The sequence below is a fragment of the Phaenicophaeus curvirostris genome, chromosome 12 (assembly GCF_032191515.1).
Source record: "Phaenicophaeus curvirostris isolate KB17595 chromosome 12, BPBGC_Pcur_1.0, whole genome shotgun sequence".
In the NCBI taxonomy this organism is placed as follows: Eukaryota; Metazoa; Chordata; class Aves; order Cuculiformes; family Cuculidae; genus Phaenicophaeus; species Phaenicophaeus curvirostris.
Genome location: NC_091403.1, coordinates 10517922 through 10541612, shown reverse-complemented (window position 1 = coordinate 10541612; position 23691 = coordinate 10517922). Strand labels below are relative to the sequence as shown.

Genomic DNA, 23691 nt, shown 5'->3' with positions numbered 1-23691 from the left:
TACAAAAATCAGCAGTAACTGCAAACAGCTGCATCTTATTGATGTGTCTTCCAAGATGCTGCAATTCTTACCCCCAGGCTGTCCTTTGCAACCCAAAACACTCTCTTAGTGCACCTTCTTTAGCACGTGTTGGTGATGTCTGCCGTAAAGAAGTAACCACGTGTCTGCTTTCTTGTAGTACCATGGGCACGGACAGCCTCTAAGCAGGGACCAGCCAACACAAACTCTCTGGGGGTCACCAGGGATTCTGGACCCCAATTTTGCAGGCACAGTGGAGAAAAAAGGCAGCCCATCAAGTAAAGTGATCCTACTTTAATGCTAGGCTCCTAATACTAATTCAGTAGTTTTTACAGCAGCAATAACGAGCCATAGAGCCATGGAAAGACAGGCAGGCAAGGTTCATTTTAGATAAGGTAACCATGACAAAATGACAGTGTGACAGACAACTGCACAAGAAGTCTCTCCACAGTTAAGGCTCTACTGATAAAATGATGCAACCTTCCAGCAAGAGCTGCTCAGTCGGGTCCAGAGCTTCAGTTGCTGGTGTTTCTCAGATGATAACTTCCAGGTAGGATTCTTCTCTGAGGAGAAGGAGAGAGGGAACAAAATTTATGAAGATATGGCTATTTTGGGATAGAAGGCTCTGGAGGTCCTGCAAGTAATGATGAACATGCCTATAGCACTGCACAGTCACTTTTGGGTTTATGTTTTCCTTCGTTGCAAGATGCTTAGTTCTCACAGTGAGGTCAGGAACACCGTGCTGATTTACAAGCACTCATCCTCTGTTTCCCACCCCAGTTTTCCCCACTATGCATACACATGCACAAAATTATTGAATTGTTAAAACCTGCTTCTGAGGGCCAAGATCTAGCCCAGCCCTCCACCTCCCTCTCCCCCCTGACATGGCACAGGGGAGGGTACACCAGCTTTCTCCAGCTGCTGCGACTGAAGGGCAGCCTGCAACAACTCCTGTGCACTGAGTTGGGTATAATGCTGGGTGAGAAGCCCACGCTCCTTCCTAGAGGTGCTCCTGGCTTGCTTTAGCCCTGGTCATCCCTTTGCAGTGTGATGCCCAGAGCCAGTGTGCGCTGCTGCACATGTGCACCCCTGAGCAAAAAGGACTGGGGAAGCAGCTCCAGATAAAGATTTTTGGCCGCAGCTCTGAACACTCCTCTGCAGATGAAATATTTATGATGACATGTTGCCTAGCAATGACCAGATTGCCCTGAACAAGCAGGAGATAAAATATACTATGGGATGTAGGAACCAGGGAGAGACTGTGAAGAGGAAAAAACAAAAAATATCAAAGAAAAACCAATTCCAAATGGCCACTGATTTTGCTGGGCTGAGGACATTTTACTAGTAAGAGGTGAAAAATAGATTTTGTTCAGTTAAGTGATGGATTGGTCAGACTAATTTCAGCAGCTAGGTAGAAGGCTTACAGGGATAAAAGCAGGCAGTCATGGAGCACTTAGCCGTTATGTAGCAAAATGGTTTATTTTTGTCACTGCTTGGCGATGTGTGTCCGGACAGCACTGTCCTGTGGTGTTTTCTTCCCTCTTGTTGTCAATGTGCCAAAGCTAATTAAAGCGATCTGGGTCTGTCTGTGAAGTGGGATTTAGTGAAACAACCTAATCAGGAAGACAAAAATAGCATGTATTTTTGTTGTTTGGGGGGAATTGGCTGGCTCAGAAAGAGTATGGAGGGGAGAGCTGACATCGGATGTCGTCTGTTTTGCCATCTGATGCTCCTCATTTGTCCTAGTGTATATTCAGAGTACTTTCTGGTTGTTTTTTTGTTTTCCATCTCCTAGATTTAACCCCAGTTCCAATAAGCTGATGAGCCAACAGGTGAGTGAGCTAGTGTTTCTGAAAAACAGCTGCTTTAGAAAAGCTGCCAGTACATCTGCTTTTCGATGGACCTCAGTACAAAAGAAGGGAAAAAGGGAAAGAGAGAAGTTCTTTTTTCTGTGAAAAGAGATCATCTCATGACTTCATTTGCAGCATTTGTTTGCTGCAGCCTTTGCAGAGGCCAGCTGTTAATAGATGGGCTGCATGAGCCTTCTCATTCAATTTATCACCAGTCCTGCACAAAATGATTCTGCTGCTTTCGCAAGGGCACAGTCAATCTAACTATCTCACATATCTAGAGAAGTCCTGATTACTTTAGCATCTACTGCCCGGTAATCTTTATTCTTTGAATAGCTCTATGGGAAGGGATAGCTCCATTTTACAGATTCACAGAGAAGTAGTGCTTAAAGCCAGAAGGGAACATTGCATTGTCCAGCTTAACACACATTGGGACATTTCACCTCTTACCTCAGTTCTTTGTGCCTGAATGATGTCCTCTTTCCTCATGGGACCCCATCCTGCCACCAAGAGATGGCGACTCCCTGGAGAGCTTATTGGTTTAGTTAACCTTTTGGAAACTGCTTAATCTCAAATCAGTGCAAGGTTGGTTACAGCTCTGAGCTGGGTGGGTGATGCACAGAGACCCTGAAGCCATAATCCTTAAAAGCAAGTAGGCTCTTCCTTTTACTTTAGGATTCAGTGGACTTTTAAGCATCTAAATTTTTTGAGGACCTGAATCTGTGCATTGCTCAAGGATCCTAAAGAATCAAATCAGAGCTTCTGGGTCAGAGATGCCACAGTGAGCTCCCTTTTCCTTCTCTCAAGAGGAGGTCTTTGAGGGTTTAGTTTCAAAGGTTTTCATAATCCTAAGGAATTAATTGAAACTAGGGGCTTCGCAACAGCCACAAGGGGTTTTGGGTTTTTTTCCCCCTATTTTTATTTTTCCCATTTTTATTTTTCCCTAATAATTTCAAAGTAATCCTCAGAGGCTGTAGTGGAGACTAAAATATGGATAAAGTCCAGTCTCAGAAGATATTGGTAAACTGGGGAGTGAAAAATATTCAGATCTGGACAAAGTGATTTATGGTGGCGGGTGAGGTAGAGCTACCTGTGTTGGGTAAATGATGGCTAAACAGGAAGGTACTAATGACAAATCTATTTGGAATATATAAAATATCAACAAGTGACCATTTCAAGTGGGTGCGTGGCAGCGTGCTGGGGAACAGTGTAGGTGCACTGGCAAAATTACACTCTCAGCAGCGAGGTTGGTGGTAAGCTGAGGAGGAATGGTCTCCACAGTGGTCAGAGGAGCAAATGTGTGGCTTTTGCTTGGGAATTTAATAATCAGCCTGAAAGAAACAAACCCCTCAAATATATGTGAGCGACTTTCCTGACCAGACCAGGAGAAGTGCAGTGGGATGGGACCAGTGTTTTTCCCTCCCCAGGTTTCAGCATGCTCATAGGCTCTGATCCTAGCAGGCTCCTTCAAGCACTTTGTCAACAGCTTGAGTTTCTGTTCTGCTCTGGCTTCATGGAAGCTTTTTCATGGAAGCTTTTTCAGCTTTGTCATTTTGATAGGCCAGTTCTATGACATTTTCTCCTCTGCTGGATTTGCCAGGCAGAGGCAACGCTTGCTAGTCGAGCTCCCAGCACTGTCCTTCCACAAAGCAGTCCCCGGGCACCTGCTTGGGCTGCAGTGATCCTTGCCAACCTTGCAGCTTTTCCCCCCAGCTTTTATTCAGCGCAGATGTTTAGCTGGGAACCCTGGGGATGCTCACTCAATTGCTTGTACAGTGGAAAGAAATCTCTTTCTCCAAGGTGGTCTATCATTTTGGAGCTGTACGTAGCAATGGGGGTGTTTGTGCCAGCAGTTTTGGGGACAAGGTTACCTTGCCCTGTCCTGAATCTCACTTAGAGTCAGCATGGGGGAACTAATTACTGCCTTCTTCAATAGATAAAACAAAGGCTGTTTAACTTTTGATGAGTGAGTGCATTGGGAAATGAATAGAACAATCTTAAACGCAACGGGTTATATGGTCAAAAAGAAGCAGAATGAGATGGCAGGTTCATTCAGCTGCTAAAATTGAGGCACAAGGGGCCAGAACATGACCCTCTCTTCTCCAAACAAATAAAAGGCTGTTTGTCAGAACAGGAGTTCAGGGGTGGAGCACATCTGTGTCAGGAGCCAGGCTCATCAATTACCATTGATGGACTGTCCCTGGGGAGATATTCTCCTCCACACCAGATAATGCTGAGTCAAAACCATGCCCTTCAGGAGCACTTCTTACCCCATGGTATTGGCTTTATTAGCAGCTGGAAGTGCGAGAAGCAGCAAATGCAGGGAGGAAGCCCCAGCTCCCCTGGGTTCAGGGCCTGGCTTTGGCAGTGGTTTGCTGGATGCCCTTGGAAAAGCCAATTAAGTTTTTGTTGCCTCAGATTTCTCAGTTGTACAATCCAGAGCTGTTCGCAAGCATAATTAACTCATACTCTGACCACAGTTTCAGGCTTGTGGTTTGTAAGAAGAAGGCCTGATTATTTCAAAAATTAGATATTGAAAGTATTAATAGATTTTTAAGGCCTGAAGCAATGACTGTGCTAATTTATTTAGACAACATTCATTAACCAGACCACAGAACCTCTTCTAGCAGTATCTACACTGCAGGCATGCCCGGAAGACCTGTGTGTGCAGCGGCATAGCCTCTAAAGAAATGTTAAGTCTTGATTTAAAGATCTCAAGTGACAGAGACTTCATCACATCTGTAAGTCAGCTGTTGAAAGGCTTGTTTACCTGCATTGCTGAAGTATACCATATTGCTAGTCTGAGTGTATCCAGGATCAGTTCCCACTGTGAGAAGATTAAAGAGCCGTAAATGTGAGCAATCTCTAGCCCAAGTGGGAAGCTGCAGACGGTGACTGAGAAGGCTCTTTGCATTCTGGTGGATAAGCTGAATAGATTAGGGCTTTAGCCTTTCAGAATAAAGCAGGTTTTTGAGATCTTAAATCATTCCTGGAACTCTCTCCAATTTTTCCACTTTCTTTAAGTTTTAGATGCTCAGACTGAAGAAAATACCAAAACTGATCTCACTGGCATTGCATTTAGATGTAACACATCCGCATTACTTACAATCTCTGTCCTTATTCATTCATGGCTCATATTTGTGCTCTTAGCTACAGCTTTGCGCTGGTAGTTGGTGTTTAACTTTTTTTTTTCTTCTTTTTACTACCTTGCTCTATTCCAATAGAGCTTGTGAACCCTCTCAGAATACCTTTTTACAACCTGATAGGTGTTCAGATATAAGGATATCATGAATAACTTGATAATTTGTTCCAGAATAATTTAAGAGGTGCTAAGAAGTCAGTCTCAGTTGCAGAGGTGGAGTCAGCTAGAGTTGTTCAACCAAAACTTGAAATAATACCCTGGATGGAGACTGGAATTAACTTGCAAGGTGGGGTTTGCTGCTGGAGCACATCAAACTTGGTGTTAAACTTATGAAATATTTTTTTCTTTTTTTTTTTTCATTCCTCACTGTGGGTTTGAGCAAGAACCAGCTAAGAGAATTACACAGGGTTAGGCGCTGCAGACATTTATTCTAAAATTTTATTGCTGAAATGGGAAAGGAAGCAGAACATCTGACTTGATCTGGGACAGTAGACCAAAATATGGCCAGGAGCAGACGAGCTTGTGTTACCCCATATAGGAGAGAAGATGGACAGGGAGAACAGATTTTCACTGGTGTGTGGGTTACACCTGTTCTTTGCTTGCACCTTCATTAAATACAAAGTCTTTGCAATACATTTGTGAGTTGCTGTGGGACCGCAGATGACAACTTTTGTGTACCCCAAGTAAGAACCGTTCTCAAGTACACAGCCATGGGGCCACAACACAAGAAATTACAAAAAAATCTTTGAATCACCAGGCTATAGAAGTAAATCAGAAACAAAACATGTCCATCAAAAAATAATTAAAACCTCTACCCTACTTCTCTTCTTCAACATGATGAAGGGACTATGGCTTTCTTATGGGTCTTTGTGTAGTGGAGAAGGACAGTGTATTTTCACAAGGAGCTGTTGGAGTTGTCTCTCAGACAACACCTGCATGTTCTTCTGTTGCTCCACCTCTGGTCAGAAGAGAATTGTCCAAATTGAATGATGATTGGAAATCATGAACCGTGAAACAAGTGGAAAGGCAAGCTGAAGGGAATGAGGACGAAGTCCTTCATGGCAGTGGTGAAAGGAAGGGGGACTGCTGGCAAAGGGGAAAAGGGCAATAGTTTGCAAGGTTGAAAGGGAAGAGCAAGTTTCCCTGAAAAATCTTATACTGAATAACTGTGATCAACCACATATGGAAATGTTTTGGCCTCTGGGAAAGTTCCTGAGGAGCTTCATAGAGGGCTTCCGGCTGCTGCACTCAGATAGCGAAATATCATCTTGGAGGCTTTGTATTGATGCGTGTGGAGCTGGACCATGGGAGCAGGCAGTGCCATGATCACCCATGTCATATATTAACGCTACCCAATTATGGGCCTGTGATTACTGGGGTATGTGCTGAAATATGTTTTTCTTCTGGCAATGAAGGTAGCATTTGCCTTGGGATGTCAATCAATAAAATATCTGCCTTAATTCCTATCGATTTATGTATTCATTATAATACCATATGATGAAAACCAACACTCCTGCAGTTTCACAGTCCCTGCAGCAACAGCAGCAGAGCTCTTGCAATATCCATTTTGCACAGTAAACCTCCAGATTTCAGATAGAGACAAACCCCTGTGAAACTCCCAGTGACTTCAGCTCTCCACAGGACTATGAAGGGGCAACCGTTAGTCACTTTGTATTGCTGTGGACAAGGGACCTGTGTTCACTTTCACCTCCTCTGCCGAATGAATGGGAAGAGAAAACCTCTCTCGTTCTTTCTACCTCAATTCAGCAATGGAGAACAAAGCTTCTGCTAAGTGAAAGTGTAAGCTTCAATATCCCATTGGTTACAAGACATGTTTACAGCCCGAAGAGATGCTCGGCAGCGCAGTGATTGGCTCTGCGTAATAATAGTGACAAAAGCTCCTTCTCCTGCCCAGGCAGCATTAAAACCTCCACTGCACAAAGGGCTGGGTGGGCAGCGGGGCTGCTGCAGGTCTGATGACACTCTCACAAGGATGCCCGGCTTCTGCTGTGCCGTGTTTACAAGGCAAGTGGGGTTTTATGCTGCTTTTGGCTCAGCGGGATCCTGCCAGTGTAGCAAAACCTCCTCTCTTTTACCTGGGAGGTGGCAAAACACTTAAGTCAAAAGATTAACTCTGACGTGGCTCTGTAGCTGCTCCGGAGGGGCAGAAGTGATGCAGCAGTTCCTCCAGCCTGAAGAGTGAGGGTTTGGGATGGGGCTGGCTGCTCAGCTTGCAGCTTTTTCTTCTTGGTTTAAAAATATCTGGGTTTTGCTATTCTTATACCTGAAACAATACTCAGAACATCAGGCAGTCCCAGAACAAGGCTACTGAGGCTTATAGTGTGATTCCTACCTCGCTGATACCCTCAGTCATGGCTTCTTGCTTTGTTCTGGGGAAGCCTCTACATTTCCCACTCCTCCAGATGCCTCTCCCAGATGTAAATTTATGTGCTGGCAATTAGAGTTAGCACAGGCAATTACGCTTCTGGGGTTTCTCTTTGGTCTCACCTCATCTGAGGAAGTCAATTAATCTCCCTACATCTTGGTTCTTCTGCCTGTAAAATAGATAATAATGCAGGCACTGCTCAGTATGGTTTAACTGAAGTGCTGCATCTCCCTGGCTGAGAGGGCTGCAAAGGTAAGACGGGTTTTTTATCTGAGGCAAAGTAAAATCCTGTTGTCTGACTGGTGGTCATTCTCCCTGCCGAACCACTAGCAGCCTGTGCCCACTCCTGGGATTGAGTGGGTCACCTTCCAGGACCTCCCACTCGCTGAGGCTCTGAGCCACAGGAGACCCTGCTAAAAATAACAGTCCTGGCACTTCTGCTCAGATGCTTCAGTTCATCTGTTTTGCTTTTTATTTTTTTTTATTTTTAAAAGTGCTGATTTCACTGACATTTCTTTTTTAAAAAAATGAGGAAGGAAAGGAGAGAAATCGTTCAAATAGAGATGAAAATAATGGCCCTGATAGGTGGTCACTGCTGAATTGGGCAGGAGGAAGGTGAACTGCAAACATCTCCTGTTGGGAGCAAGGGTGTGCAGGGCATAAAGATCTCAGTTGCAAATAACTGCTGGTCTGATATGAGGAGAGCAAAGCTATAAAGGGGAACAGCCCCATTATCATAGAATCACCAGGTTGGAAGAGACCCACCGGATCATCGAGTCCAACCATTCCTATCAAACACTAAACCATGCCCCTCAGTACCTTAAACACCTCCAGGGAAGGCGAGTCAACCACCTCCCTGGGCAGCCTAATGACCCTTTCAGTGAAGAATTTTTTCCTTATATCAAGTCTGAACCTCCCCTGGCGGAGCTTGAGGCCATTCCCTCTTGTCCTGTCCCCTGTCACTTGGGAGAAGAGGCCAGCACCCTCCTCTCTACAACCTCCATCTTGCCCAGGGTTGTACAGTGGGGGTAGGACACAGTCCAGCTCTCCTGGAAGGACAGGCCATCCCTGGGATCACAAAACCTCTCCACGCCTCCCCTCACCACACGACATTATTCCTCACATCCTCATAGCTCTACAGAGTGTTACATGGAGCCTTTTTTTTTTGCAGTGAAAAGCAACCCAATTAGATTTCAGGAGGAAAATTTACCAATTAAGTAACTTTTCTACTGAGAAAATTGCTGTGCACATGCCGTATCTCTTCAGAAGGAGATGTCCATTAGCGCTAATTGTGCTGGTGGCTTTAGTAATGGAGACACTAGTCTGTTTGGAGTCAGATGGACAAGCTTAATCCTATTTCAGTTACGCTACTGAACAGATAGAGGATGTTAATTACTTTAGTCACTAATTCTCTGGTTCACAGTGTAACCCATGATCCAGAGGGGAAAAGTTTTGTGTCCCATTATCATATCCCCTGCATCAACTAATGACTCAAAAAAATAAAGCAACATGTTGAAATTAATAGCTATTTCTACGTGCTTTGTGACAACTCTATTTTCAGTATCTGCTCTTTAAACACACAGTCTTTGGCTGCAGAAAATATATTGTGTCAAAGCTGTGAAAGCTATTTATTGGATATTTTTGATATACAATGAGTGCTTTTTTGGCATTAGTCCATTTTACAGCCACTTGGACTGTAAGGGGAGAGTAAGCAGCTCTGACATGAGTAGAGGAGGATGAGCAAATTGAAGAAAATATAATTGCAGTAAATGAACTTTCCAAGGCTCAAAGTGAACCAGAAGAAGAATCACTCTGGGGTATGGAGAATCTCCACATTCCTCAATAATAACTTTTTCCAAGAAAAAACCTGTAGCTTTGCAGCTAATAGGGTGTACCCAAGGAAGATACGGGAGCAGTTTGGAACCCTCCTCTGAAAAAATCCTTTGTGTTCTCAGCAAAAAATATCCTATTCACTATATTGGCCACCTTCCCAAAATTTCAATTTTTCATTGGAAGCCTACAGATTTGTCTATTGAAACCAATTTCTTCTCATAATTTGTGGTTTAGAGACTGAACATGTTGATTTACTATCTAATAATAATAATAAAATATTCTCGAGTTCCCATCTCTTCTCATTTTCTCATCCCATTAGTCTGTGCTCATCCATCTTAAACCATATAGGAAGGGGTTTTTCTGAGGTGCGGTTTGTTTTTTTTAAATAATGCTATGCTAAAACAAAATTTGAAATTCAGGCACTGACATGTCTGAATGGGTGCACTGAGCCTTCAGAATAATTTTTATGACAGGCAGACAGGTGAAAGGGAGAAATCACAGGAGGATTCAAATGTCTTATAAAATGCAAGAACTAACCTGAGTGTTCGCATCATGCTGAAACAGATGGCTTTCTGGAAGGTAATCTATTTTCTCAATTTGGTGTTGTGGAAGGCACATAAACATTTCCTAAGGAGAAGACGACTCCTTGTCTTCTGATAAAAGGCACCCGCCCTCAATGCAGCCAGTACCTGAACAAGGAAGAAAAGAGATATAACTGAAAAAAACATATAAAAATCAGGTTGCATTTTTCAAGTCTTTGTTGGAAAAGGGATGTGGAGAGAGTGAATAGTCCTAATTATTATCTGAGAAGCATTCACAGACACTAGCTTTGGGGAAGCCTGTGGCAGGTTAAGAGAGCACATCAGCAAGCGCACACAAATGAGGAGATACCTGCTCAAAGAAAAACAATGCATAAAACATCCTGCTTATGCAAATGTACGGTGATGACATTACCAGGCACTGATTAGGAAATAAATCTGATTTGCTTAGGGCCCTTTTTAAGCTATCTGGTAGCTGTAACCTTGACCCATTCCTCCTTATTTGCCAATCTCCTGAGGTTAGGTTCAGTACTTTGAGATTTGCAGGGGAAGGAAAGCTCCTGCTCTGAGGGTGGCCTGCAAGCAAGACTCCAGACACGGCCAATGAATAGGTCAGGGTGGCTTTTGTGTTTGCCACAGGTGAAAATGACTCTTATTCCATCCTGTAAGCTTCATTGTTCTTGCTCCTAAGGATGCTGGGGTATACATCCTCTCCAGCCTCGCCCAATGGAGAATCTAGTCATGCAGCACAGGAAAAATACTGAAATAACTTAAAGAGCAGGTTGGTTAGAAGTTCACTTCTCATTGTGTTTACAAAAGATTATAACTTTCTGGTCTCGCCGCAGGAGCAGAGATATCAGGAAATGGCAGGAACGCTCCATTAGTATCAGCTGATGTGGTCCCACACACCAAATAGCAGTGCAGTCCTTTGATCGCATTCATTGCTAGGAAAATTTTTCTGATAAACAGTGGCCATTAGCACATTCTGCAAGTGCCTTTTCTAAGCCCGTCTCATCTCGGCATCTGTGACCTGCAGAGACTGGTTCCTAGCTCTACAAATTGGCAACAGATCACATTAACAGATGGCCTTGAGTACACACGTGCCAGGACTCATTATGTGCCTCCTCTTCTTTTTATTTTTTTTTTTTTCCAGGAGCCATGTGTGGCCTCTGTCCAAGTACGTGGCACCATCTCTCATGTTTGGGATCATGGTGACACACCTTTGTAATACAAAAAAGGGGCTATCTCTATTTGTGAGGCATTCTGAAGTCCTCACTCACACTCAAAAGGAGCGAAGCATCTGTCTGGTTTGAGTAAACAGCTGCACATTGGTTTTGGACAGCTTGGAGTGGGCTGCTGGCAGCCTACACAAAACAAAGCTGCTGGGATCCACGCAATCCTTGCTAGACTCCTAGCCTTAGTACATTCTCCCAGCCAAAGCAAACCTCAAACACTCCCTTGGCTGAGATTCCCATGGTAGCCACAGCACGTGGAGCATGGAGTAGGAATTTTGTGGCAAATGGCAGCAGGCTGCAGGCAAAGCCCTTGGAAAGGATGAAGAGCCTGGGGTTCTGATCAGGGCACGTCGCTGGGCAGGAAACCTCAGCCAGGTTGCAGCTAAGGGACTCAGGTATCGTAGATTCCTCCTGATTTAGTGGATGCTGGACTTCACACTTTAAGCTTAATTTGCTTTATTTAGCTTCAGATCTGTGTTATTTACCTGATGGAGAAAGATTCGCCCCTTTGTCTTTCTGAAGATCACCGTAACTCTGCTGCCTCTCTAGTTGTGTCAACCTCAAATATTTGTCCTGGGAGAAATACATGTCATACACTGATCTGTCAGTCACTTCTTCAGGGATACTGAATCTATTGAAAAGAAAAGCCTGGCTTTAAATGACATGTCATGCTAAACTGTCTCATTACCTCAAAAGTGAGATGAAATGCATTCTCTCTACGTATCATTTTTCCCCCTCTATATCTCAGTATAACCCTTCATTCATGGGAATGGTGTTTAGCCTGGAAGATTATAGACTGGTCATAACCAAAGAAAAGAAGAGAAAGATTTACTTCAGTCATGTCAAAGGGACCTCAGTGAATATTAACTGATAAAGTATACACAGATCTCAGCACACCCTCATTGCCCCGCTGTGAATTTATCCGGCTTGATAAATGGGAGCAGTTTATAGAGCAGGCAGAAATTGATATGGGAGAGGTTTCTATCTGGAATGCTCTATATAAATTACTGGATACTTATCTGTGAGTAATTCCCTTGCATATGCTAACTGTCCAGATGCTTACAGCCAATGGCAAAGGCATTAGATAACCTTCGATTCGCAGTTGCTGGGGGCAATCTTCATGCTAAATAAATAGTTCATCTTTTTTGGGCTCAAATGTTGTATCTGTTTGCAAGCATCACAGGTACTGGTCTAGAAATGGATACTTAAGCTATAATTTTTTTTAAGCGGTCCTTCCTTTTTTTCTGCCTGCAATTTGTGCCTCCACTTTACGTAATTTAGCAGCCTGCTGCTTCTGCCTCATCCATTTTATCCATCAGGTTTCTAATGTGCCTATCTAGGTGCCTGTCAGGTAGATGGGCAGTTAAAGACATGATGTTTTAGATTACTCTTTCTTGCTATACATGCTCAATTGAGGGCATAGACTACTACAAACACATTCCTATATTTGCCTGTTAGGCAACTTTGCCCACAGTTTGCTTTTTTTTTTGCTACAGACCTACGTAGCTGAAAAGGAAATATTTTTCTACTAAGCTCAGCAGGCTTGGTATCAGAATTCACCTGAGTAAGAAGTGAGGCCAGGATGAAAATCAACCACTCAAAACATGAAGAACATTTCCCAGCACTCAGACAGGTGAGTGACAAATATCATCTTCTTTTGACATAACGCCCCACACCCCAGCTTAATACAGACATTGCACAGTGGTTTTGTGGCATAACCTGAGTTTGTAGCTCTATTTTCTAGAAACAAATTCACTACCTTTGATTGGAAGTCAAAGCAGGTTTTTTTTTTTCCCCAAAGGAACTGCATTGGTGCTCACAGCCCGTCTTGGAGGCCAGTGACAACCAGGTGTAAACGAACCAGGAGGAAGTTCATCACACAATGAGAAAACTTCAGTCTGCTGAAAGTCTCTGGGCAACTTACAGCAGCAAATCAAAACCAGATGGTTGGAAGCTGCTACTTCTCCAGCTGTCAAGTACTAAGCCAGAGATTCCCATCCCATTGTGATCCAGCTCCTAAGCCAGAGAATTTTCCAGCCTCATGGTGAAGGTGAACTGATACTGTGATCAGTGAATCAAGCACATGTGGCCAAAAGATGTGATGTGCTGGAAGCTGATCTGCTCTCCTTGCCTGGAGGGACAGAGCCTCCCACAGAGAGTGGGCACAAGGCTCAGGAGGTGCCAGCTGCTGCCTTCAACTTGAATCTGATGCTACATATCAGGCAAAGCGTGAACCTTCAGGCTAACCTAGAAGCTGAACAAGAGTGTCTACACTCCCCTCCTCATCCCAGCCATGAAATAAACTGGAAATAATTAAAACTGGGCTTAAGATACTATACCTCAAATGATCTTTGCTCTAAGTTTTGCTGGCTAACAAGCTGTGCTGATAAGTGCGATTTCCCTTGGAGATCAGTGAAGCTGGCTCTGACTGTTTGCTGGATTTTTATTTCACAGCTCTGGAAAAGGTGCTGATCCCATGCCTCATTCTTGGCATTGCTAGGGTCCCTGGCAGAAAGCTGTGCACAGATCTCACCACAGGGAAATACTTTATTAATCAAGTGCTGACACATATCCTCGCTATTTTTTTCCCCCGTGGTGGTCAAACATGTCATTTTGCTCCTAAAAGATGTCACCTGCAATTCTGCACGGCACAGCTGTATCGCACGGGCCTCCATGGTGGCAGAGGGTCTGGCTCTCAGCCTGTGCCTTTGGAAAAGGAGCCACGTTTCCCACCAGGCCTCTGGGATCTCATACAGATGCAGACACAGAGCTTGCATTTGACAACCTTCTTCCACCTTCTGAGGTTTAACAACTTGTGACAGTTGATTTCTACTGGCCAGAGCCTCTGGGGATGCTCTAAACAATGGCATCACACCCAGGCTTGGCTCTCTTGGAGTCCATACCCCCATCCACGGGTTTGCCACCCCCAGTGTGGGAACATCCTAACATCTCACATGGAGGCAAAGTGACAAAATGTCTTGTTCTCAAGCTTTCCTGGTGATGCCCAGTATTTTGTAAGCTTTTATTTTGTCTACCACTGCGCATTGAACTAATGATGTTGGAGAACTATCAAGAGCAAATCCGACTGTGCCCTTTCCAAGCTCAGTAGAGATGGCTTAGTTTATTTTCCCCTAGATTCATTACAGGCAGTTACACTGAAGCTCAGATTTACTTATTCACTCAATTTTCTGAGATCCTTCTGAGGTTCCCCACTATCATGATGGCATTTGGTCTCTCAAATCTTCTGCAAAGGCAGAGCTGAAGGGACACAAACCCAGTGTGTTTGAATGTTGAGGAGCATCAGTGCACCCTGAGCTCAGCTCTGTTTGGGCCTCTTGCCTGCTAATCCTTACTCTTAAGATTCTGAAAGCAGATTTTACGCCACTATTATTTTTCCATAAAAAGCTGACATTATTATAAAGGTCAATGAGAGGTAGAAACTTCTTTGCATTAGTCTCTTTAGCTGAACCTGGGAGCTACCGCCCATCTGCCAGGGTAACACTGGAGATAAGCCCAAGGTCTAAACTCAGCAGCAAGCTACCACTCTTCTAGACCTGGCCAGTACAAATAACATCTTTTCCTACTGCTTCATGCCTGTGATTTGGCCTGGAGAATATTTCTTCTGCATGCTGTCAACTACTATTTGCACAGATTTCTTTAGACCCAGCATCCAATGAGTGTCCTATGCAGAAGGAAATTGTGAGCAAGTTTCCTTCTCTGTCTCAGCAGAGCCGTGCACATTTCCATCTCAAAGGGGAGAAAACCTAGATGCTATTTCTGCCTCCTCATGGTTTGTTGCAACAAGGACTCCCCCTACTACCTGTCCCAGAGGAGAGAAGAGTTGCCTTCATTTCTAAATTTAGCTTTAATGAGTGCAAAATGAATAAGGTAGCACGGGAACCTAATCTAGTTAGCAAAGCAACAGCAGAAAGCACAAGGTACTTGCAGATAGCGTTGGATTTTGATATCCTATGCTGAATCCACAGGAGCATGGAAAGGACTCAACTTTCCCACAATTTCAGTAGTTAAGTAGGTATGCATTTAGGTATGAATTCAGCAGGTAGTCCTTCCTTCCAGTGATGACAGCGGAACTGTATTTGGCCTTGAGCAAACACAAGTGCCTGCTGACTTTACTGCTTGGATGCTGTTGATGAAGGGAAAAATAGCACAGGCTGGAATATATAAAGTTCTGTGCAAAATCTTCCACTTGCCACAGCCTGCAGATGTATTTCACTCCTAACATGTGCCCTCTGGCTGTTCCTGCTATCATCCACGCTTTCTGGTCTGACAGTGCTTGGGTTGCCTTACTCCTCAGGTCCTGAAGCACTATAGGGCTTTGTTCATTTTGAATCAAAACTCTTTGCTGCATTTATTCAAATCCAGAATCCCAAAGCAACATTATTAATGCACCTCAGCCTTGCTCCAGACCCAATTCTCCACTGATGCCCTTTGGTCCCAACTTGCATCATGCTTTCCACCCTTCACAGTCCAAAAGAATGATGATCTACTTCATAAGGTTCCCCAGCACCAAGATCAGGCTGCCAGGCCTCTTGTACCACAGATCCTCCTTCTGGCTCTGCTTGTAGATGGGCATCACATTCGTAAAGCTTCAGTCAACTGAACCTCAACGTTTAGCCAGGATGGCAGATAAATGTTGGAGAGAGGCTTGGTGAGCACTGCTGCCAGCTCCCTCAGTACCCTTGGGTAGATCCCATCCAGCCCCATAGACTTGTGCATGTCTAAATGGTGTAGGTCACTAACCATTTCCTCTTGGATTATGGAGGGTTTATTCTGCTCCCTGTCCCTGTCTTACAGCTCAGGGGTCTGGGCACCTTGAGAACAACTGTTATTACTATTGAAGAGAGAAGTGAAGAAGATATTAAGCACCTCAGTTTTTTCCTCATCCTTTGTCACTGTATTTCCCCTCACACGCAATAAAGGATGGAGATTCTCCGTAGCCCTCCTTTGGCTGCTAATTTATTTATAGAAATGTGTCTTATGATTGTAAATGATCAAGGCATTTCCTTTGGTCTCACATGAAAGCTGAAACTATCTTCAGAAACAACAAATTCCCCCAGTTCTGTGCTGATGCCACCACTTTCTGCAGAGTCCTGGGGCTTCCTTGGAGGTCTGTGGACCAGATACACATAAAGGATGTGCATATTGAATTTCAAAAGCATCTCTGCACCCACACCTTCCAGTGAAGTCATCTGAGGAGGCTGCAATACTCTGAATCCTTTCCTAATTAGATCAGCAGTCTCGTCACCTCTTGAGAGGGCTTGGTATATCCTCTGGCTTTTAGAGGAATTTTGTATTAAAAACAGAGATCTGATAAATTGGAGCCTCCCTGAATACAGAAAGAGATGCAAGGACAATAAAGTCTTTCCCTTTCCCCTCCCTGCAGTTTTGAGTAATGATAGCTAGAGGAATACCAGTTGTTTATAAATAACCAATACCCTTTTCATCCAAAGGGATTTTAGTAGCAAATTGATCCATTTTTTTTAAGACATAGAGGGCATTTACAACACGCTCCATCAGTTTTCCCGCTTGGATTTCAACTTTTAAATACTGCAACCAGATAATCACAGAAGAAGAAATAGATATTATCTTTAATTTCTCACTAATTTACATGGACTTTGTGTCAGGGTTGTAGCAGATATAAATTATTTTTATACATATTTCCATATCAGGGAATGAATGAAAACAGTAAGCACCATCAATTATTCAATCAAGTACAAAGGGAGCAAATCAGCTGTGTATAAGCAAATTGCTCATATGAACACTAGGGTCAATTATCCCCTTATACAAGATATTTCAGCAATATATAAATTAATACAAAAGGATGGATTCATATTTCAGTGCTCTCTCAGTTGCCTGGTATCATGTAGATACTGCATGTTTATTTATCACTGGTGGGATGAGGGTTCATTTGTATGAGTAGGCATAAAGATGACACTAGATCTGTGGCTCATTACCATCTGCAGGGTGAGTTGATAGAACAAGGAAATGGTGCCTAAGGAAGAAGGCAGCATTATCATTTCCATTTTACAGATGTAGATGTGGCTCTTCGGGACACGGCTTAGTAGGCATAGTGGTGTTGGGCTGACTGTTGGACTTGGATGAACTTAGAGGTCTTTTCCAACCTTAATGGTTTTATGATTCAGGTGAAGAGTGAAGGCCTAAGGAAATAAGGGCAAGAGGAAGTGTATAAAGGACCAAGAAGCAAGTCCTGTTTTCTCAGCACATGGTGCCTGAGTCACAGGGCTTATGTCTGCTCAAGAAGCCCTACACCTCAGCAATACAGCAAGCAGCTGCAAAACTGCAGCTTTGCCCTCACCACCTCCAACAAAACAAATGGGATTTAGAGATGCTCAAAGATAACAGGCAGCCCAGAGGTCACTGGGGAGCCAAATTCTCACATTCATAGATCCCATAGGGGAGACCTGTGTGAGCCAAAATGAACCAACAATGGTGTAGGGGTTGTGAAGATTTGTATAAATGATACTTGCGCATTTTCCTTGGAGATATTTCTGACCTTTGCCATGAATGCTCATACAAATGATATTTTTGTTTGAGAGAACAATTGTGCAAAGGAATATGCTCAGAAACGCACATTTGAGTGAAGCTTCACTACAAAGGGGCTTATACAGCCATGCAGAAATCTTTTCTGCGTATAAAAGTTTCAGTCCCTCAGGATGTGAATTGAAGTAATACGATCTAGGTAATACATTTTGCAAAACAGAAAATAGCAACGAAAGGCTGGCAAAGAGCCAGATGCAATTGAAACAAACTTAAGGACTGAGATACATCATGGACCCTGTTTGAATAAGGAGCACAGTCATAAAAACCAAGCCTGTTCATTCATGAATAATACAGGACCAAGAGACAGGTCTGAATTTGTCATGTAAATTATTTACTGTAACTATGAAATGGCCACCTGTCTAGGCTCACAGCAGTGTTTGAACCTGGACCCTTTAAACGAGAAAGGAAAAAAATGAAGTTGCTTAAGCTATAGAGGAACTTGTTTGCTACTGCGGAGCAGTGCTCTCCTGCCCTCCTGCCCAGAGCTGTGAGCCGGGGACGTGACCTCTGCTGGGCTGAGCCCTCCATGTTTTTAAGGCAGGAAGCATCTTCACGGGGGTGAGGGGTCTTGTCATCTTGTTCTGCTTATGAGGTGCATCATCAGTGATTATTTTGTCCCTGGTGCCCAAACTGGAGACCAAAGGGACCCCAAGGTATCCTAAGAAGCCAAACCTACCAGCAGGACGTCTAAAATTCCAGAAGGTATCAGCACAGACCACCTCCAGAGAGAATCAAAAAAAAATCCCAGCAGATCTATAATAAACTACTTTTGAAAGCCACTTGGCATACTTGTTTAAATAACCTCTCTTACTCTCCAATTCTCTTGTTTTTCTCAGGGTTATCACGGAGAGGAAGATATTGATGAGTTACTGGTGTGTCAGGGAGTGAAGTCATTTACTCTGCTCTTGAAAGCATTTATTTTTGACCTGATTCTCCAGTGTGTGTAGCTGCAGCATCTCTTTATTCCTTCATGTTGATTTGGACATCGGGAGAAGCATCCTGAAGTAGAGGCAGCGCACAGACACAGTTAATGCTGCACTGCCTGGGACTAGAGGAATACCTGTCACCTTCAATGCATCTTGAAAAAGCAGATACCTTGTAGCAAGGAAGTCAATAGTTGTTTAGTTATACTGAGCTTCTAGAAGGCAAAAACTCATTTTCACTTCTCTAAAGAAAGGAAAGGTCCTAGATATCAGTGCATTAGCTCTTAAGAATGCCCAATCAAAACACTGGCTCCTGGAAAGGTTGTCACCTTTTAAGAGAAACGTCTTACTGAAATCAGCAAGGTCTTTGTTCTCTCTCTCATATGAGAGGGGTGATGAATGAAAGCAGGCAGTAGGCTCTTAAACTTTTCCCCAGAAATAACCCAAAACTTTTCTTTGTGGTGCATTCTGGCTTTGTTTGCACTTAACTAGAAAACTGAAAGAGAAAAGAGAAAAGGTGAATGATGCCAGGCCAGGCTGTCTCCGAGTTTTGACCATCAAAAGGCTTCTTCAGCAGAAGCAGCATCAGCACGTGTAGTGTGGATCAAGAGCTACCTACAAACTCCAGCCCTTCTAGAAGGTACAAGTACTGCTGATGACTTCCCTCTGGATATTTTTTCCTGCTCTTGCTCAAAAAGGTAGCTTTATCCCTGACCCACACAACACATCTGTCCTTTTCAGATATCTCTAACAATTACTCCACTCACGCTGGAAGGCAGCATTGCCAGTAGGAAAGTTTTGATTGTAGCAGTACATTAACTAAAATTCTAATTAACTGATGCACCTTTTTATTGTTTCACATTTCCACTATCACATGGTCTGCTGTGCTCCAACAGTACTCTAAAATTCTAACTTGTTTTGTCTCTCCTGGCTTTTAAATACTGTTGCATTCCCATTTGAGATACACATACCAAACCAAATACATATGCATATTTACAGATACATTCACCTTCTCCTGAGTGTGGCCCCCAAAAGGCTGCTGCCGTAATTGTTTCTAAAGCCTCAGCCCGAGCAATGATAAGTTTTAAATATAACTACAATAATACCAGGTAGCTAATTCCAGTGATGGCAACAAAAGAGCAGGGAAAGGAAGGAGATAAAAAAGGAAGCAGCTTAAATAATATTTGCTGAAAAGACGATCCTAAATGTTACTAACCTGATTCTTCTCTGCCATCAAAATTAGAGTGAGGTATCTCTGGTTCAATGAGAATAAGACCCTGAAAGGTGGCAGAATCCTTTCTGTTAACAAGCCCGTAAACTAATGGCTCTTGAAAAACTCTGCACACCAGGCTTTATGACCTGCAGATTAGACATGATGCTAGGGCAAAGAGAGTCCCCTCTAACCTCATCTTCAGCTGCAAAGTGCATTCCTGTGATGAGCAGGCACTGGGAGCTGCCTGAAGGCTCCTGTTCATGTTGCACAGACCATCCTGTAGTGTGAGGGGCAAGTTTACTCCTCACTGCCATACTGAGTCTATCTGAGAATAAGATGAAAGTCTCTGTCCCCTTTTCTCTCTCCTCTCAGCAGAGATTTTCTTAACTTGCTGTATATTGAGGCTGGTTTTATTCTTTCTGGCCATCTCCCAAAGGTGAAAATGGGACCTCTGCTGAGCATCATCACCACCCTAGGCTCCAGGCTTTTAATCAAAACCTGAAATTCCTTCTATTTAAGGCCAGGGAGGTGACTAATGGACAAAACAGCCTGAAAGGTGGAGGAATGGCTCTACTGAAAACTGATGTGGCAGCCAACAAGGTCAATGTGCTCGGCTAATGTTCATGACAGCCAGAAAGCCCTGTGGACTTCATACAGGGAACAAATCCCCCTGATCTGCACTTTGTCCTCCTCAAGCCCATATTCAGCTTTTTCCCCCTTACCTACGAGGCCAGTGAAGCTACCAGATTTCTCCAGCTGCCCTTCACCTTCATGGATTTTTCACCTCTAAAATAGGGATCTTCTTACTGGGACCTCCATATTCCTTAAAATACTGCCTGTAGCCATGATGTCTCTTGCAGCCAGTGCTGTGTTCCTCCCACCCATGAACAGAGGCAGCAGGACTTGAGCAAGCTCTGCCCCTGAATTTGGTGCTCCCAGTAAGAGAGCGAGCATCGCACTGGCAGGGCAGTGCTGGCAGCTCCTTCCCAGACCCTGTCGGGAGCACCAGCAGGGAGACACAAATTTTCAAAGAAGCAGACACAAAGCCAGTTTTAAAATGAATGTTGGCCTCAGACTAACAGGGAAAATGCACCATTTGCTTTGATTTTTAAATACATTAGTTCTTCTCTCAAAGACTGAATCAATGGAAAAAGGAAACTGAGTGATGGATAATCCTTTACTTGTTTGGGGATGAGACTTAACCTCACGCTGTCTAGCATGGACTGCTGTTGGGTCATAGCATGCTCTTGCATTTCCCTCAGAGCAGCTGTGCTTGCTCCCATGTCTCGGGTAACCACCAGGCTGGTGATGCACTAAATGTGGGCACCGGTGTGCTCTGGAGTGGCAAGAAGCATCTGTGAGATACTCCAGAAGGTCTATATGCACTTGTATTTTTGAAATAGGGCAAAATATTGGATTTTAAAGTTTCCACAAAACTGTAACGTTAAGCAGAAAAGATTGAAGGCAATCAAAACATTTCATTTTGATAAAAGTCCAAATACTCTAACTTATTTTATATGCTAATAGAATTGAAGCTACAGTTTCCCAAAAAAAACCTCATAGGGATCCAATTTCAACAAGACACTGCAAGCTTATCAGATGTCATTTGTATTAAATGCCACTGGAATGGAGCTATTCTCACAAAAATTCATAATTATGAAGAAATGACGTTTCTTCCTAATGGACGGTATTCTGACTATTTGTATTTAGTAGTCTGGTTTTTCACCTTGCCTGCACAACTCAAAGGTTGTTTATGTGAAAGGACAAGTGCCATAGAATCACCAGGTTGGAAGAGACCCACCGGATCATCGAGTCCAACCATTCCTATCAAACACTAAACCATGTCCTTCAGCGTCTTGTCCACCCATCCCTTAAACGCTTCCAGGGAAGGTGACTCAACCCCCTCCCTGGGCAGCCTGTTCCAGTGCCCAATGACCCTTTCTGTGAAAAATTTTTTTCCTAATGTTCAGCCTGAACCTCCCCTGGCGGAGCTTGAGGCCATTCCCTCTTGTCCTGTCCTCTGTCACTTGGGAGAAGAGCCCAGCACCCTCCTCTCCACAACCTCCTTTTAGGTCATGTCACAAAGGAGCCCAAATCCACCACATTATAGAGGAGACACCTGCTGGGGACCAAAATTCTTCCTTGTGCTGCTGAAAGTTGACTCATAAAACCAAAGCTGGTCTTGATATGCAGCATCTCTTTCCAAGCAGGCTGAAAAGATTAGTCATTTCCCCCTCTATCCCTCATTTATCAGTCTGCATCTTGTTCTTTTTTTTTGTCAGGCACTTCTGCTGGCAAAGTTTGCAGAGCACTTGTCTCGGTTAAGCCTCGTTCAGTGTCAGGGACTGGAGGTGTTGCTGCAGCACGGCTCACAGACAACAGCATCGTTTGGGAACGTGCTGAGCGCTTTCCTCTGCCCTGTACAAAAGCCGTTTTGCACCGCACGCCTGTATTTACTGAGCCTCATGTCCACAACTCCCTGCTACTTGCATGATATAAAATGCCATTTGCCATACAGAAAGCAGCAGGGCAGCTTGGGAGCAGTGAGGGAGGAGGAATTTAGAAGGCTTACAGAGGCAGTAATGGCCAATAGCACCACAATAACAAAAGGGCAGGTACCACGGCGGCATTTTGAAGGCCTCTAGGTATCTGCAAAACGCAGATGTGCCTAAGCCCTTTGTCTCCCCATCCAAGGCACAGGAAACACAATTCAGCACTTGGCTATCATTAACACACCTGCTGTTTAAAAGCAAGATTTGAAAGAAAAAACCTTCAGGCTCTCGGTCTGCTGAAAGTACCTGTGCGATCTCATTACCTCATATGAGCCATGAGGCAGGATCCATCCCTCCAGAGCTGAGAGACAGACAGCAGGAGGTACAAACAGAAAAGCTGTGGATTAGCAGGCAGCTGCCTCTTGTGGAGCAACCCCTTTCTCCTGCTAACGAAGCCTCTACGGATTTGCAGGGAGGAGACAGGATGGTCCCTGGCTGCTCAGGGTCAGCCAGGACACAAGCTCTCTGAAGACAAGCAGTTTCTGGTCTTGCAAGGCACAAATCCGTGCTCCTGCCTGGCCTGTACTCGTCACAGGAGTGATGGGGAACAGAGACGGGGATAAATACTTACTTTTGCCCTGCTGTGAACGACATGGGATCTGTTCATCTTCCCTTCAAGGCTCTTCAAACAAGGTTTGTAGTAAAAAAGGTTACAATTTTACAAAGGTTACATGTTTCATCCTTCCAATATTCTCCACTCCTGTCTACCAGATTGCTGTCTGCGTGATCCCTGTGCCGGTGAGCACATATCCTAGGGCACACTCTGGTTGCAAGCACAGGAACAACAGAATACAAAATCAAAACCAATCCTTTCAAGCCCTAACAACTACTTCATGCAGCAAGCTCAGAGGCACTGTAAGGATCACCTGAGGCTTCAGGAGCAGAGCAAACTTGGTGAAGAGTTAAGATCTGCTAAGCATATTCCTGGATACACAACTTTCTCAGCTTGGGGCTCTCCAGATTTCATCATCAACCACTGCCTTAGACTGGGTCCAGGCTCAGAAGATCACAAGCAGTTTGATACCAGAAATGCTGCCAGCATCACATCCTCCCCGAGTCCCTGAGACTGGCTCTGTAACAGCAAGGCTTACCCGAGGTCCAGGGACAGCGAGGAAGAGATGCATCAGAGAGGGCAGATAAAGGAGGAGAAGGAAGGAGGCAGATAAACTTACGCTGTTGATGTGATGCATCTGTGAGCCCTTTCTAATTAAAGCGGGGCTCACAGCAGAGTCACACAAAAACCACTGCTGCCAATTAGGGAGGGCTGAGCACTGACACATTAACCTCCCAGTCTCGAAACATTAACTTTACCAGGTGTAATATCTTCTAGGTGACATAAAGGTTAATAATCTGCATCCACAACAGAATCCAGCTCGGTAAATACCCAATTAACCGGGTTCTGTCAGAGATAGCAGCAA

General features: G+C 44.0%; 1 long non-coding RNA gene across 1 annotated transcript; it reads right to left on the bottom strand.

Annotated features, from left to right (window-relative positions):
* Nucleotides 1–328: 328 nt before the first annotated feature.
* On the bottom strand, nt 329–23470 carry LOC138725471 (uncharacterized). The gene is made up of 3 exons (XR_011338242.1): nt 23365–23470; nt 9767–9918; nt 329–581 (listed from the first exon to the last, which is right to left on the bottom strand). It is a non-coding gene; the product is annotated as an uncharacterized lncRNA (long non-coding RNA).
* Between the last annotated feature and the right edge of the window lie 221 nt (nt 23471–23691).